Source organism: Callithrix jacchus, chromosome 6 (genome assembly GCF_049354715.1).
Source record: "Callithrix jacchus isolate 240 chromosome 6, calJac240_pri, whole genome shotgun sequence".
Classification (NCBI taxonomy): Eukaryota; Metazoa; Chordata; class Mammalia; order Primates; family Cebidae; genus Callithrix; species Callithrix jacchus.
Genome location: NC_133507.1, coordinates 30,384,885 through 30,397,462, shown reverse-complemented (window position 1 = coordinate 30,397,462; position 12,578 = coordinate 30,384,885). Strand labels below are relative to the sequence as shown.

At 55.7% G+C, this 12,578-nt stretch overlaps 1 pseudogene; it reads left to right on the top strand.

Moving 5' to 3' along the window:
* The first annotated feature begins 1,069 nt into the window (after positions 1 to 1,069).
* Positions 1,070 to 12,423, top strand: LOC128930872 (sphingosine-1-phosphate transporter SPNS2-like; annotated as a pseudogene).
* Positions 12,424 to 12,578: the final 155 nt, after the last annotated feature.

The following is a 12,578-nucleotide window of genomic DNA, read 5'->3' as shown; positions in this document are numbered from 1 at the left end:
AGTCAGGCAGATGGGGTCACATCCCCACTGGGACTTTTATTGCCTGTGGGCTGTTGGGAAAGTCACTTTCCCTCTGCATCTGTCTCCACGTCTTTGAGGTGGGAGGGGCTGGAAAGGTACATGATACATGAGATACAGCCAGGTGCTCACAACTGTAATCCTCACACTTTGGGAGGCCAAAGCAGGTGGATCACTTGAGGCCAGGAGTTTGAGAACAGCCTGGACAACATGGCCAAACCCCATCTCTACTAAAATACAAAGATTGGCCAAGTAATGCCAGCTATTCAGGTGGCTGAGGCATGAGAATCACTTGAACCCAGGAGGTGGATGTTGCAGTGAGCTGAGATTGTGCCACTGCACTCCAGCCTGGGTGACAGAGTAAGACCCTGTCTCAAAACAATAAACAGAAACAAATTTTAAAAAGACACATGAGATATGACATACTGAGCCCCCAGCACAGTGTCTGGCATGTAGAAAGTGTTCAAAAATAGGTCTTTACTCCTTTAGAAAGTACCCAAGGCTGGTCGCGGTGGCTCACGCCTGTAATCCCAGCACTTTGGGAGGCTGTGGTAGGTGGATCATGAGGTCAGGAGTTTAAGACCAGCCTGGCCAACATGGTGAAACCCCATCTCTACTAAAAATACAAAAACTAGCTGGGCATGGTGGCGCAAGTCTGTAATTCCAGCTACTGGGGAGGCTGAGGCAGGAGAATTGCTTGAACCCAGGAGGCAGAGGTTGTAGTGAACCAAGATTGCACCATTGTACGCCAGCCTGGGTGACAGAGCAAGACTCTCAAAAAAAGTACCCAAAGGGCTCACCTAAAACTGGGAAAACTGGACATGTATTGGAGGGGATGGTGCCATGGAATTGCCTGACCTCATAAGGCTTGTCCTGCCATTCTGGGGTGCAGGTGGGGCTGAGGTCCCCTCTCTCTGGGCTGCTTCCTCAGTCACTTTGCCCCACAGGCACTTGACCTCAAGTGGGTGTGAAGTGGGCTGGTGTGCTGGGGCATGGGCCCAGGCCACCCCTCAAGCTCTCCTTTCCCTGCGCAGTGTTCATCTGCAGCTTCATGGTGGCAGCCCCCATTCTCAGCTACCTGAGCAGTCGCTTCACCAGGAAGGTGATTCTCAGCTGTGGCATTTTCTTCTGGTCTGCAGTCACCTTCTCCAACTCCTTCATTCCCCAGCAGGTGAGGCCCGCCCTGGCTTCTTTCCCACCCCTGCAACCCGGGCCCTCCAGCGAGTGGTGAGTCTCACTGGCCTGTGCTCATCCAGCCCAGGGCTTCCAGCTTCTTTGCTTGAACCCCAGCATCTTCCCAGTGCAGAGGGACAAGGTGGTCTTTGGACACTTTCACAAACCAGCCCTGCAGCTGGGGCCTTTTCCATGCTGGCCTGACTGGAGAGACCTGTAGCCTTAGTGGCATGACTCTTTTTGAGTGGCCCTCTGACTTGGGATGGATGCCAAGAACAAGTCTGGCCTAGGAGTGAGGGCTCTGGGTTCTAGTCCTCGCTCGGCTGTTACCTGGCTATGTGATTCTGGGGGAGTCACTACCCCCCTCTGGTTCTTGCTCAGTTTGTGCTTGGTCTGATGACCAGCTAACTTCTTGGGTCATCCCAGAGAAGCAAACATCAATTCAACACAAAGAAGCATCCTCTCATTTAGCTCTCCCAGGCCTCAGCTTGACTATTCCAACTTTGTGGTTTACTCAGCTTTGTGACCTGGAGATACTTACTCTTAATCTCTCTGAGCCTCAGTTTTCTCATCATTAAAATGGGGATGATGCTTCCCAACTCGAAGGTTTCCTGTAAGAAGTAGCCTAGCTGTGAAGGGCCAGGCCCTGGAACACAACCCATGTTCATCCAGTCCCTGTTTCTGCTCTTTCTTCTGAAGATGAGCCTGTTCCCTTGCTAGATAGTGAGTTTCCCATCTCTAGGTGCATTCAAGCAGAGAGGGGCAATCACATGATGGCTGCTGTAGAGAAAGATGATGGAAGAAGGGAGAACAGATCTGTGTTCGAGGAGCTTTCAGTATAGCCCTGTCCTTGTGAGCACCGAGGCTTTGGGGCAGGAAGATTTGATGGGATCTCCTGTGCTCAGAGCCTTCAAGAGGTGCAGAAAGAGTCCTCACTAGAGACAGCTGTCTCTTGAAATCCATAGGGTCAGGGAAGGCTTCCTGGAGGAGGTGGTGTTTGAACTAGGCAGACAGGACTGAGAGATTATGCCTTTTGGTGAAGGCATCATGGGCAGAAGGGGCCAACCCACAGCTGCAGAAATGGTGCAGTGAATTGAAAGAGTAAGCTTGGGCTGGGCGCAGTGGCTCACACCTGTAATCCCAACACTTTGGAAGGCCGAGATGGGTGGACCACCTGAGGTGAGGAGTTAGAGACCAGCCTGGCCAACATGGAGAAACCTCATATCTACTAAAAATACAAAAATTAGCTGGGCGTGGTGGTGTGCCCCTGTAATCCCAGCTACGTGGGAGGCTGAGGCAGGAGAATCGCTTGAATCTGGAAAGTGGAGGTTGCAGTGAGTGGAGATTGTGCCATTGCATTCCAGCCTAGGTGACAAGAGCAACACTCCATCTCAAAACAAAACAAAAAAAAAGACTGAGGATTGCATCTTCACTGGAAAGGAAGCGGGGACTGAGTCATGGAGAACCTTGAATGCCAGGCTCAAGGGTCTGGGCTTCCTTCTGTGGTAGTTTGAAGAACAGTGGCCAGGTCAGATGTGGGTGGATAGAGGGGACGCTGGAGGGAGGGCAGAGAGAATCAGCAGGTTTTCAGGGACACCCTTGCTTTGTGCGGCAGCGTCATGGAGGAGGGTCAGGTCAGGTGTGCTCCAGGCCCAGGATGGCAAGTTAGCCTTGTGGCCACAGTCAAAAATAAGGACTGGGCCTGGCGCAGTGGCTCGTGCCTGTAATCCTAGCACTTTGGGAGGCTGAGGTGGGCGGATTGCCTGAGCTTAGGCATTCGAGACCCCCTGGGCAACACAGTGAAACCCTATCTCTACTAAAATACAAAAGAAATTAGCTGGGCATTGCAATGTGAAGCTGTATTCCCAGCTACTCAGGAGGCAGAGGCAAAAGAGTCACTTGAACCTGGGATGCAGAGGTTGCAGTGAGCCCAGATTGCACCACTGCACTCCAGCCTGGGTGACAGAACAAGACTCTGTCTCTACAAAAAAAAATGACTGGATCAGAAACCTCTAGGGCCCCTCAGGGGCTTGTCTTGCCCCTGGCCAGGCCCCTTGCCATCAACCTCTGGGGCTGCTCCTGGGACTGACCAGTGAGTCAAGGCCATCATGCCAAATCTGGGTCCACCTCTGGGTGTGTTAAAGGGGAGGGATGGTTGGTAGAGGAGATAAGCAGAGGCACAGAGAGAAACAGTTCAACCCCAATGAATCTAGAAATCCATCGCAGTCACAATTTGGTCCCATGGGGGTTTTTGGTAGACCTTGGCCATGTGGTTCTGAAGTTAATTTGGCAGAGAAAATGCCCAGGAGCCACCAAGAATATTGTGAAAAATGAAAGGGGATTTGCCTCTCAGTTATGAAAATGCAGCTATTCTAACTCGAACAGCAGAGCCATGGACTAAGATTCATGTGACAGTTCTCATTTCTGTGGGGATTTAGTGGAGGATGAAAGCTGCATCTGAAACAGGTGGCTTGGGAAAAACTATCTCTCCATCTGGATTGAAAGAAAAGTTTGGTCTGTATTTCAAACCATCCTGCAGAATAAAGTCTGGATAGGGGAGAGTAAAGCAGAAAGCAAGCTCTTAAAATCTAGGACTATACATCAATAAGAAAAAGACAAATAACGCAGCAGAAAAATGGGTAAGGGATAGTTACAGACAGCTTTGGAAGACACCCAAACGGCCAATAAATGTAGGAAGAGACAGTGCTCAGCCTTTCCAGTGATGGGGAAATGCAAATGAGAGCAGCGAGGTACCATTTCACACCTGTCAGATTGGCAACAATTGCAAAGGCTGACAATACCACGTGTTGTCAAAGCTGCGGGGACTCGGGGACTCCAGCCCTGCTGTTGGGAGTGTAAATTAGTAGAGTCTCTTTGGAGAGTGAAATGGCAGGATATTACAAAACTCTCTGTATCTCCCATGGCCCAGCCCTCTACTTGGGGTATATACCCAAGATAGAAACTCCAGCTTGTAGACACATCCATGTAAGAAGGTTCATTTCAGCACTGTCATAGCAAAACAAAAACAAAAACAAAAACAAACAAAAAAAAAAACAAGGAAGCAATCGAAATGGCCATAGTGTGTATGACTTTTTTTTTTTTTTTTGATAGTTTCACTCTCACTCTTGTTGCCCAGGCTAGAGTACAATGGCACAATCTCAGCTCACTGCAACCGCTGCCTTCTGGGTTCAAGTGATTCTCCTGCCTCAGCCTCCCAAGTAGTTAGGATTACAGGTGCATACCACCACACCGAGCTAATTTTTGTATTTTTAGTAGAGACAGGGTTTCACCATCTTGGTCAGGCTAGGCTCGAACTCCTGACCTCAGGTGATCCACCCACCTGAGCCTCCCTAAGTGCTGGGATTACAGGTGTGAGCTACTGTGCCCATCCCTGTGAGACTCTTGACATCAAAAGAATGAACTAGATCTTGATACATCAGCATAAACGGGTTTCAAAAAGATAAAATGAGGGGGCAGAAGGAAGTTACAGGATAAGACGCATGGAAGGTTTCCTTTTACGTTCGTTTTATTTTTAAATGTTGTTTGTTTTGAGATGGAGTTTTGCTCTTTCACCCAGGCTGGAGTGCAATGGCTCAATCTCAGCTCACTACAACCTCTGACACACCCTTCTTTCCCTACCCTGGGTTCAAGTGATTCTCCTGCCTCAGCCTCCAGAGTAGCTGGGATTATAGGCACCCACCACCATGCCTGGCTAATTTTTGTATTCTTAGTAGAGACGGGTTTTGTCATGTTGGTCAGGCTGGTCTCAAACTCCTGACCTCAGGGGATCCACCCGGCTTGACTTGCCGAAGTGCTGGGATTACAGGTGTGAACCATTATGCCTGGCCTTAAATGTGTCTCACTGCGCCTTGTCGCCTAGGCTGATATGCAGTGGTGTGATCACAGCTCACTGCAGACTTGACCTTCTGGGCTCCACTCACCCTCCTGCCTCAGTCTCCTAAGTAGCTAGGACTACAGGCATGCACCTTGATGTCCTACTGATTTTTATTTTATTTAAACATTTCGTAGAGACAGGGTCTCGCTATGTTATCCAGGCTGGTCTCGAACTCCTGGCCTCAAGCAATCCTCCTGCTTTAGCCTCTCAAAGTGCTGGGATTACAGGTGTTAGCCCCTGTGCCCTGCATCACACAGAGGGCCAGGCATGGTGGCTCATGCCTGTAATCCCAGCACTTTGGGAGGCCGAGGTACCTATAATCCGAGCTCCTCAGGAGGCTGAGGCAGGAGCATCACTTGAATCCGTGGGGGCAGAGGTGGCAGTAAGCCAAGATCGCACTACTGTACTCCAGTGATACTCTGTCTCAAAAAAAAAAAAAAAAAAACAATGCAAAAGAGACAAATGACCCCATGGAAAAACAGACCTAGGTTGTGGGCAGGTGATCCCAGGAAGAGATACAGAGGTGAGGAGCTAAGGGCAGATGGGGAGATGGGAAGAGCGAGAGGAAGAGAGAGAGACCAGCATGAGGGGTCAGAGATGGGTCAGCCCAGGCAGCACCCGCTATCACAGCCAGCTGGGGACGAGGTGAGCAGATGGATGGAAGTCAGGGAGCCCCCGAAAAGGGCTGGATGTGGGCAATGCTGGCCAGATGGGTGGTCAGGGTGGGGCTGGAGAACAATGACCAGGCTGGATTCTCAGGTCCTGGGCAGCTGGGGACAGGAGGGGACAGGTCCACATCAAAGGGTTGTGCCACCAGCAGCTGGCAGGGCTCCACCCTTCCCCACTGAGCCAGGCTTTGCCCTTTGGTGTGTGCAGGGGAAGGGGCTCTGGGCTGCCTGGGCTTCCCTGCCCACTCCCGACTCATACTGGGCTCACAGTGCTGCCAGAGTTGGCCCAGTCACCCGGCTTGGGAGAGGGACAGAGTGAAGTTTGGTGGCTTGAGGCTCCCGAACTGTGGTCAAAGCCAGGGAGCAGGTCTCCTACTTGGTGGAGAGTGGACACCTAGGCTTGTGTCCCCAGAGCTTATGGGGGCAGAGGGGTCTGCCTGGTCCATACCACTCTCAAGTTGGGATCATCCTGTCCCATCCCAGCATGGGCCCCATCAGACCCACTATACAGAGGGGCAAACAGGCCTGGAGTGGCTGGGGAGGTCGTTTTTACAGAGGTGCAGCTCACCAGCACCCTTACCCTTCTCTCCCCTGGCTCCTGAGCCTTGCCAGAAGGAGGGAGCAAATGGGAAGCAGAGATGAGAGGCAGAGAGTGGGTAGCTGGTCCCCAGCATCCGCCACCCCTCCCCACAGTAATTCTGGCTGCTTGTCCTGTCCTGGGGGCTGGTGGGCATCGGTGAGGCCAGCTACTCCACCATCGCACCCACAATCATTGGCGACCTCTTCACTAAGAACACACACATGCTCATGCTGTCCATCTTCTACTTCACCATCCTGCTGGGCAGGTGACAGTCGAGACATCAGGGTCTGGCTGAGGATCTGGGGAAGGTTCCCTGCACCCTCAGGGAACTCAACAGATGGATGGTCAGCCTTTGAAAAACGCCTGGACCTGCTCCCTGGCCAGCTGGCTGGGTGGTGAGGGTGGGAAGCCTCCTTGCAGACCAGTGGGCACTCCCTATTTTCAGCCTGTCTCTGCTCAGCCTGATGTGTCTCTTCTCTGCAGCGACCTGGGCTACATCACTGGCTCCAGCGTGAAGCAGGCAGCTGGAGACTGACACTGGGCCTTATGGGTAAGGCCTATGTCCCTTCCCTCCACAAGGACACCCTCCAGTCCAGCTCTTGCCCCAGGGTTGCCCAGAGATGGAGCCCAGACTAGGTCATAGGCCTCCAGGATTCCTCCCCAGCTGCCTGGACCCTGAAATCCCTGCCCTTCCAGATTAGTGCAGATCAAGGTGTCAGAATGCTCAGGTGTGCGGGGAGCCAGACACAGTCCCACCGCCCTCAGGATCCCCAGGCTGATGGTTGGAATCTCCTGCCCGGCAGTCCCAGGTTGAGAACCAAGGATTCTTCCACCATGTCAGGAAATTCCAGGTCCATGGTGGTGCTTCCTGCTTCAAGCCCTGGTGCTGTGCTAGGGTAAGTCTGGGACAAGACCTCTGCATGGGGCCCCCAGGGTCTGGAGTCACTTCCTGTCTCACTGGGTTTGGGGCAAGTTACTGAGGCCCCAGTACAGCGCAATCAGGAAACAGAGGCCCCCAGTCTCTCGGAGGAGTGGAAGCTTAAGACAAAGTGTTTTTTCCTAAAAGCAGGAAGGAAGCAGCCTCCGTGGAATTTCTTAATGGGGGACAAGAGGGAGGTGGCATGCAAAGGAACTCCCCAACCCAGGGACTCCCAGTCCCGGGGATGTGAAGGGAGACTGTTCTGAAGGGCTGGTAGGATGGAAGCCAGGCTGTCAGATGTCACTCTTTCATCCGGAGACAAACTTGGGGCCTTGGAGGTTCTCTTCTGGAAAATGGGCTGGATACAGGGAAGACCCAAAAGGGCTGGTGAGCCTCTGTTCTTGTGGGGCCTGTATGGGCCACCCTTCTAAATGCCAGCCTACCTGGTCTGTCAGTCAGTTGCTCCACGCCTAGACAGCACTTTCCCAGTGCCCTGTGGCTGAGGAACCTATGTTGGGAACCTGCCTCAGGAATTCTCTCCTCCCTCAAAGTCATCATCCCATCTGGCTATCTACTTTTCTCTCATTTGTCCGTCTGTCCATTCATCAATCTGTCAATACATCCATATATTGATTCCTCCCTTCCTCCCTCACTCCCTCTCTCCTTCTGTTCTCCATCCATCTCTTTAGCCAATCTCTCCTCCTCTGTCCATCCACACACTGCTTTACTTATCCACCCCTTCTTTTTCCTCTAGTCTGTCTGGCTTCCCTGCACCTTCCCCACTCCTGTCCTGCCCCGGGTCTGGAAGGTCCATCTCAAGCCCCCAGCCCCTTGACTGACCTCAGCCCCAGCTTTTCTCAGCAGCCCAGTTAGGAAGGCTGGGCAGACCCCCAGCTCAGAGAAGCTTGTGGCCTGGAGAAGGCGCAGTTTGCCTGAGTCCCCCTTCTGCAGCAGAGACAAGGCTGGCCAGGCCCTGGTGTCCTAACTTCCTGCTCCCTGACAGGTGTCACCTGTCCTGGGCGTGATCACAGGAATGCTCATCCTCATCCTGGTCCCAGCCACTAAGAGAGGCCATGCCAACTAGCATGGGGACCAGCTCAAAACCTGGACCTCATGGCTCCGAGATATGAAGGCCCTGATCCGAAAGTGAGTCTGGCTGGGAAGGACCTGGTGGGCAGGGGGAGGAGTGCTGAGGTGAGGGGCTCTCCCTGCAGGGCAGCCCCCCACACCCTCAGCTGGAAACCCACCAGTTCTGCTGTCTCAGTGCTGGGAGGGACGTTTGGCCCCGAGAATCTATTATTCCTGCAGCATGAACCCTCACCCCTGGGGCCTGTAAGATGAAGCATTTGGGGCCTTCTGTCCCCCCAATGCACGGCACTGCCCATGGGAGCTGGAGGAGGTCCCTCAGCTCAGTGCCACTGCCTGGCCTCTCCCCAGCTGCAGCTACGTCTTCTCCTCCCTGGCCATGTTGGCTGTCTCCTTCGCCACAGGGGCCCTGGGCATGTAGATCCCACTCTATCTGCACCACGCAGAAGTCATGCAGAAGATGGTGGAGTTGTGTAGCAGCCTGCCCTGTGGGGCCAAGGACAGGTGGGGCCCCTTGGGGTGAAACCTCAGACAGGAGGGCCCCCTCAGCCTGAGCCCTTACCCCCCTCAACTCATGCCTCCATCCTCTGTCCCCACAGCCTCATCTTCGGGGCCATCACCTGCTTTATGGGCTTCTTGGGCATGGTCACGGGTGCGGGAGCCACACGCTGGTGCTGCCTGAGGACCCAGTGGGCCAACCCCCTGGTGTGTGCCATGGGCATTGCTAGGCTCTGCCATCTTCATCTGCCTGATCTTCATGGCTTCCAAGAGCAGCATCGTAGGGGCCTATGTGAGTGTGGTAGGGGGGAGGGGTGCTGGGGGAGCTGGGTCTGGGCCACGGGGAGGGTCTGGAATGGGAAATTCTGTGACTTGTGGGACAGTCCCTTCCCTAGGGAGGCTCCTATTCTCTGGCTGCCCCTGCGTATCCCTGGCCTGTTGGGGCCTCTGGGTGCCTCAGGGCCGTGGGCATGGCTTGAAGTCTCTGGATAGCCCATGAATGGATGTGGGTCTGGGAGGAGGGGTGAGGTTTTGTGGGCTCCCCACCAGCAGCCAGTGTGTAGGGAGCAGCCTGTGGCCGCTGCGGAGGGAGGGTCCCCTTATGATTGCTTTGCTTTCTCCTGGGCAGATTCATATCTTCGTCGGGGAGACACTGCTATTTTCCAACTGGGCCATCACCACCAACATCCTCATGGTGAGCCAGGCAGGCAGAGATCACCTTATGCAGCTGACCCAGGCCTCGACCTCACAGGGGTAGCTGGGAAGGGTGGGTGAAGGGGCAGGAGAGCTGGTTGGGAGCGGGTGGGAAGGCAGGCCTGCCAGGAAGGTGAAGCCAGAGGCAGGGAGGGAATCAGAGTTTGGGGTCTGCGTCTGGACAGAGCCAGGAAGCAGAGGGCTGGGCAGGCAGAGTGAGATGTGGGGACCGGGTGGGGAGGGGTGTCTCAAGGCTCAGGTTACTGTCTGGGAGGCTGGCAGCTGGCACCGAGGTACTGCTGCCTGCCAGCACTCCTCCCCCCAGGTCTGAGTGTTCATGGGCTCTGCCCCTCCTTGCTCAGCCTGGCTGCCAGGCGTGCCTGCCTAAGTGCTTGTGGCTAGGGCTGGAGGACAGAGGCCGTCTTCACAGGGCCAACAATGGGCTCCAGACCAGCCGGCTGGGGACAAAGGGCCATCTGAGCAGCCAGCAGAGGCTTGTGTCCCTTGGTGGGGTTGGGAGCACCCTGGGAAGAGCCAGGAGGGGGCTAGGAATTCATGACCATCTGGGGGTGGCAGAGGTGTGACACTTGGTCCCATGCCCAGGGATCAGCCTGGCCAGAGTCATCAGGGGACAGGGGAGTGTGTCTGGGAGATGTCAGGGCAGGCTCTGGGGCAGACAGAGGGAGGACTCATGGGTGGACCTTCAGGATGCTCAGGGTCGGGTGCCCAGCATGGGACAGCCCAGGAGATGAGTCTGCCAGGCTCTGCAGCCCCTGATGGCTCCTGTGCTTTGGGAAGCCTGCCTTGCCCACCCCGTGCCTCCTGGGCTGTCTCTCTCTGTCCTCCTGAGTCAATGGGCTGGGGAGGTGGTGGGGAGGTCTGATGCAGCTTTGAGCCTCAGCATGGAGCCAGACAGTGGCAGGGGTGGGCAGGGGTTGCTGCCCAGGCCCAGCATGAAGGGAGGAGCGAGTCTGTGCAGATCAAATGCCCTTGGTGCTGGCCAGGACCCCTCCTCCCCCATCCCCAGGAGAGCCCCTGACAGCTGCCAGCAGGGTCAGGGTCCCAGGGAAATTGTGTCCCAGTTTAATCAGTGTCAGTTTACTCCTGCTGGAAATGAGGCCACTCTGTTTAACCAGATTCAGGCCTTTTTCCACCCGCCCCCACCTCTCCTGCAATGGGGTGCCCATGAGTGCTGGCTGCTGGTGCCCACTAAGGTTGGCACTCCAAAGAGGTGAGGCAGCTGGAGCTCAGGGCACAGGGGCTCAGGGCACCCACAGAGCTGACCGTGCCTGTCCCGCCCCCACCCCAGCCCCTCCTGACTCTGGCCTGCCCAGCTTTGAAGTGCGCCTCCTGTGGCTCGGGCCTGCTTGGTCTGATTGGGGGCCTGGGGCCCAGCAGTACCTGGCATTCAGTGCTGAGGTGCCCACAGGTGTGAGCAGAGGTTCTTCCAGGCAGGAGCCTGCCTCACCAGCTCCCGTCCCAGGCGTCAGGCCTTACTTGGTCCTCAGGAAGGGGAACCAAGATGGGTCTTTAGCTTGATGGGAGTGAGGACAAATGGCCCCAGCTGGGGTTTGGGTTCCCCTGGAACATGTGCCTCTCTGGGCCTCAGTGTCCCCGTGACTATGGGCCAAGGGCAGAAGCCACGGCAGCCTGATCTCAGGAACAGCGAGAGCTGAGCAGGAGAGGTAATGGCGTGGCCATTCCTGACGGTTCGGGTCATGTGAGGCTCAGAGGGCTCTGGGCTAATGGCCTCTAGTGACTGGCAGCTGGGCAGTCCCCAAATTACCTTCCCTTGGCTACAAGTAGCTGGGAGGGAGGTGACGATTCCCATTTCTGATGGGCGTCCCGGGGGGCACAGCAGGTTTGAGGCCAATGACACTTTCGATCTGGGGCAGGTGGCACTGGTCTGGGCTGGACGTGGAAAAGCCCCTGGTGCTGAGGGGGTGACTGAAGCTGTGTGTGGGTGGAGAGGCTCAGGGAGGAGAGGGGTGCCTGGCAGGAAAAAGTGGCCAGGCTGGCGGGAAGGAGGGCAGGGTCCAGGAGAGAGAGGAGTGAATCTGAGGGTGTGGGGCTTCGGAGGTGCCAGGCGCTGGACTGGGGCCAGCTCCTTGGGCTGATGACCTGCCCACCTCCCGAAGTACGTGGTCATCCCCACCTGGCATGCCACGGCTGTGGCCTTGCAGAGCTTCACCTCCCACCTTCTGGGGGATGCCAGGAGCCCCTACCTCATCAGCTTTGTGAGTCACTTTGGGTGGGGGCTGGCCTAGGGAGGCTGAGGGCTTCAGGGACTGTACCCTGACACCCACCCCCACATCCCCACAGATCTCAGACCTGATCCACCAGAGCACCAAGAACTCCCTGCTCTGGGAGTTCCTGAGCCTGGGCTATGCGGTCATGCTCTGCCCCTTTGTTGTCATCCTGGGGAGCATGTTCTTCCTCGCCATGGTGCTCTTCCTCAGCAACTGTGCCAAGGCTGAGCAGCAGTGAGTGGGGCTGAGGGGAGGCCTGCTGGGGAGCCCTCCTAGAGGATGGTGGAGGGGAGACTGGGGTGCACCCAGTGGGTGAGCTGGTTGCTGGGGTCCAGTCCCTGGGCCTCCCCACACCTGTGGGGCTCAGTGACAGCATCAGCCTGGAGGTGTGGGGAGCCACAGGGGTGTCTGGTAGGTCCAGGCTTGGACCTGGTGGTTTCCAAAGCTGGGACTCCTCCCCCTTCCTTTTCTTCTCACCTTCTGACTTCTCTTTTCCTCTTTACTCCTCTCCCCACCCCTGGGCTCTCCCACCTCCCCCTGGGGCTGACAAGGTCTCTGCCCACACCTCCAGTCAGCTGGCCCCTGCCTGCCTCTCCCCCAGGGTGAACCAGCGGGTGATGCCACCTGCATCTGTGGAAGTCTGAGGTGGTGAGTGCAGGCAGAGAGGCCAGTGGGGAGGAGGAAGTCCAGGGCTATGTGACAGGGAACACTCTTCCTCTGGAGTCCCCTCCTGCCCCAGCACCTCCCACCAATCCTGGGCTTGGAATCTAATGTTGCCAGAATTCACTGATGGAGCCAC